Raw genomic sequence first — 4,159 nt, 5'->3', positions numbered from 1 at the left:
GGGGGGGGGGCGGTCCAGGAGCCGAGGTCGTCATTTTGCCGATCATCTAATGTTGGCAGGTGGTTCCTTGTTCCATGCTCGCCCCCCCGGGCGTCGTCCATCTAGCCAGAGAGACTATTTCCGTTTAGAACGCGAGAACAATAACTCAGCAAATCGGAAACAGCGCAGGTGAGTGGAGTCGAGGGATACTGAACTTGTTCCGAAACAACTCTTGTAGTTCAAGATCATTATTATACCAGTGTCCCAGGAAAGGCGGCAAAAGCGTAATTCAAATGCCACGCCACGATGAGGATCATCTGTGGATACAGTAGGTCGGTCATTTGCCGTTACGAACCTGCCAAGCTCAGCCTCTGTTCTCGTGGAGCCTGGTAGTTAGGCATCATCGTGGATGCAGTGTATGCGTGTACTGCAGGGGTGCCTACCCTTGAGTCTTGCAGGCACCGTACTCCAGTCATTTGCCGAATCAGTCTGAGAAAAACGAATAAAATTTCTGGACGCAATATTCGTATTCGTTGCTAAAATAATGTCTTACCATATCGGTTAAAATTTAAAACTAATTTTGATTAGGCTTTTGTGTGATTGAACAAAATGTGCTTCAAATCGGTGCACATATTGTTTAAAGCGTTCTATGAGAATGCAAAAGCCAGCATTGTAAGCGGGAAAGGATGTGAACTTAAAACTTGAATTTGAAAGATTGTTCGGCAACGAGGATAAAGGCGACAAAAACTAATAAAATAATTGATACTTTTTGGGGTAAGAAACATTCAGAGTTTAAAAGGACCACCCATAGATTTAGATATAGCACCCACATTTTCTAAAAATGTTAGATTAATGAGAATTTTTTTTTTTTAAGTAAGAAAAATGTTGTTTTATATCTTTAAGGAATAGCCCATGACTGGGCTCAAGACATGTGAGGCACTATTCTGGCAAGAATTCGTGAAAATCAAGAGTAGTTTCATTGTTGTCATACTTACGCTTTTCGTCAAAAAACAAAAGGTCATAACAGTGCACTTGTGACGATAAACTTATGTCTAAGAATTTAATAAGCACTATTTGTGACGTTGTTTCGTTACTAGGATATTTTTCAGACTATCACAAACACGATTTCGCCTTAAACAGAATAAAATGACACATAATAGATTCTTTCCGCACAACTATTTACCTTTCTTTTCGCACCCTTCTCGCCCCTGTCAAATGCACTGAACCGCATGAGGGGGAATGGAAATGGGCGCCATGACATTGCATATGGACACGTATGTGACGGCGACACCATGGCGGCCACCGACCACCGTGGTCATGGTGAGGCCTCAAAAAAGACTAACGCTCTCAGATTTGGCATACAAGCCGATTAAAAAAAAGCTTAAAGAGACTAGATTATTTTCGAAGATTTTTTATCGCGTTGGTGTGTGAGTCTTGCCGCCAAAATAAAGTTTCGCGAGTGACGTGTTTACCGTGCACCCATCGAGTGATTGGCGCGATAGGTCGCCATATTCGCCGGGTTCAGTCCTCCACTTGCCGGCGGCCGAGCCACTTCGGCGCCATTTTGGATTTGTTCCTCCCAGTGTGCCACCTGCGCGAGCTCCAATTTTGGGATTAAATGGGATTACAGTGCCTTTAAAAGGGAAGAAAGAGATTTGTACGTGAGTATATATGTGAACAAGCAAGGGAAGTCCCTTTAAAAGTTGTTTCGCAACAAAGTTTTTGAAGTTCTTCTCAGCTTCGACGTTTGAGGTGACAACTTAAATTTCGTTTTAAGTTAAAATTCGCACAAGATAATGTAAATAAATTAATCGTGGCTAGGTCAATCTTTATTCGACAAAACTAAACAAAGTTGTGTAAATTTCTAGGGAAAGAAAACCAGACGAAAAGAATGCGGATAATTTTAGGAAAGTTCAAACAAAATAATACTAAGTGTTCCATTTTCATCAATGCGTTGGATACAAGGCAAAGGTTTTGGTGGTTGTTGGGGAGGGCACGTCCCTCGCTGGACACACGCGGCACGGCCACGCGGCCACGGCCTGGCTCCGTACCTCGCGACGAGCCCGCCGACCGGTGCCAAGCCTCCAGCCACGCCCTGCCACGCCCCGCCACGCCCCGCCCCACCCGTGCACACACCCACGGTGGACACACCTCCTCCCCGGTTATGTTATCGCCTGGTTTACATATAGAGGTGAGGCGGCGGGCGCGAAGCCTCAAGGGCGTTCGAGTCGCGTTAGGAATACGTACGGTGGTTAATGCGGGGTGAACGTGAACGAGACGAACTGCTTTTATTAATTTACGATGTCGCATTTTCTTCCCCAGTCGTTAGTGCGACGACATTAAAATCACGTTCTGGAGGTATGGCGTATCGCACGTATTTAGATGCCTCGATGTGTTTGGAATTCATTTTCATTGAACCTTTGGGCGGGGAGCTCGTGTGTGGTGTTCTCTACCGAGCGAGAACTGCCTCGGGGAGTTCGAGGCGAGCCCCTCCCTAAGCCCCATCCATATCCATTCCCCCCGGTCGTAATCCGCATCCCTCCCCCCTTCTCTCTGGAAGCCGCGGCAGAGTAGTCTTGCGCTCCCCCGACAATGATGGCAATAATAATAGCTGTAAAATAGAAAAGAACGTGCACGAAGCGGTGGTGGAAGCGCCTGTCGAGTAGGCACACCCGCCGCACCGCCCAGCCGTGCGCGTCGGCCTACCCTACCCCTGTCCCCACTAGCTCGTGCTGCGGCCGGGGTTGGAGTCTCGGCGCGACCCTAGATCGTGTAGCCTTCGCGCGATCTTCAAAATGAATAAACGTTCGTCTTCATATCCCCTTCCTGTCGGATATAATATAAACAGTAGTTTCTTCGAATTGCGCCCACATGTCTCAACGTGTCAGTATTTTCCGGTTTTTCTTTCCGGCCGGTCCTAAGTTGGCACCTTTTCCTGGCTTAATAAACGTGCCACTGTAAACTACGGGTTGGCGTCTTATGACACCAGCATATTGGCGTTCTCCGAAGAACGCGTTCAAAGACGCCAAGATTTTGCGTTCTGAGAAGAATAACGCCAAGATTTGGCGTTCGAAGACCCCAATATTTGGGGTTCTGTGAAGAAGAACGCGAACCAGTTTGCAGTGTGCAGAATCGGTCATGTGGGAGGAGTGTGAACCCACCCGCCCGGCCCCGGCCCGGCTCGGTGCCGGTCTGGCGGCGATCTTCAACGACTCGCATAATTGCAATCGGATCGGTGTTGCTAGGTGCTACGATGCGTACGTTGCAATCGGATCAGTGTTGCTAGGTGCCCCCATGGTGCTTTTAAATTATGTGACAGATGTCGAGGAAACGAGCCTGTGCGACAATTTCTTTATTTAGAAATTATGATATATTGGAGAAAATAAAGTCAACTGCTTTCACGATCGATGCTTGATTGAGCTTTTTAGATTAGTACGTGTTATACTTGGATCGGATGTATACGCAAGTGACAAAAATATCACATTCATTACTTTACACACAATACCGGAAAATACAAAATTATGAGAATTCCTAACGTACGGTTTACTTTGAAGGGAACTGACGTTACACATCGCATATTGTAAGCGCATAGAAACAGCAGCTCGGCCCGACGCATCGTCTGTCGGTCCGGCGCCGGGTCGGGATCGGGCTCATCAATGCAAATGGACCGGGTGAGCGAGCGGGGCGAGCCGAGCCGAGCCGAGCCCCGCCTCCTGTCGCAGTTACGCTCAACTGGACACACCTCCCGCGAGCGGGAAAAGAAGAAAAATGATGAAATTAAGATGCAGAAATCGAGACGATAGGAAAATTATAAATGCGTCGGGCGACTTGTAATTCGCACTACTCACGTCGTCGCGCTCTCATCGTCGGCTTTGTGTGGGACCGGGAAGACAGGCCATTGCAGAGCCTGGCCAGCCTAGCAGAGCGGAAGGGGTCTGCCCCGGCCCCTGCGGGGATCGAACCCACGCGACAGCTGGGCTGGGGCTGGGCCTGGCCTCTGGGGCCGCTGCGCGCAGTGCAAGGTCACTGCACTGGTAAAACAAAGGCGCTACACAACGCCTTTCCTGGGGCGCTAAAATCAAAGCCTCATTTTCACGCCTTTCCTGGGGTGCTAAACCTTAGCGCCTCAGGAAAGGCGCTAAATTATTGGTGGAGTTCAGAGGTTAGCGCCTTTGATAAT

The 4,159-nt window shown here is 48.4% G+C and overlaps 1 protein-coding gene and 1 long non-coding RNA gene across 4 annotated transcripts in view; one reads left to right on the top strand and one right to left on the bottom strand.

Annotated features, from left to right (window-relative positions):
- LOC113202093 (uncharacterized) overlaps positions 1 to 1,248 on the bottom strand; it is a 10,050-nt gene extending 8,802 nt beyond the window's left edge. The window contains exons 1-2 of one of the 2 annotated variants that reach the window (XM_052271040.1): positions 1,163 to 1,248; positions 335 to 468 (exon numbers count right to left, since the gene is read on the bottom strand). The gene's annotated coding sequence lies outside the window, so the exon portion shown is untranslated. The remainder of the gene's footprint in view (positions 1 to 334; positions 469 to 1,162) is intronic. The other variant, XM_052271041.1, reaches the window with a different exon arrangement.
- Positions 1,249 to 1,418: 170 nt separating this feature from the next.
- The window catches only part of LOC113202087 (uncharacterized), a 9,600-nt gene continuing 6,859 nt past the window's right edge, over positions 1,419 to 4,159 (top strand). The window contains exon 1 of one of the 2 annotated variants that reach the window (XR_008011563.1): positions 1,419 to 1,636. This is a non-coding gene — a long non-coding RNA (uncharacterized LOC113202087). Of the gene's footprint in view, positions 1,641 to 4,159 lie in introns of both variants that reach the window. The other variant, XR_008011564.1, reaches the window with a different exon arrangement.

Source organism: Frankliniella occidentalis, unplaced genomic scaffold (assembly GCF_000697945.3).
Source record: "Frankliniella occidentalis isolate FOCC.00 unplaced genomic scaffold, Focc_3.1 Scaffold147, whole genome shotgun sequence".
NCBI lineage: Eukaryota > Metazoa > Arthropoda > Insecta > Thysanoptera > Thripidae > Frankliniella > Frankliniella occidentalis.
Note: the sequence above shows the minus strand (reverse complement) of the source record. Positions and strands in the feature narration are given on the sequence as shown.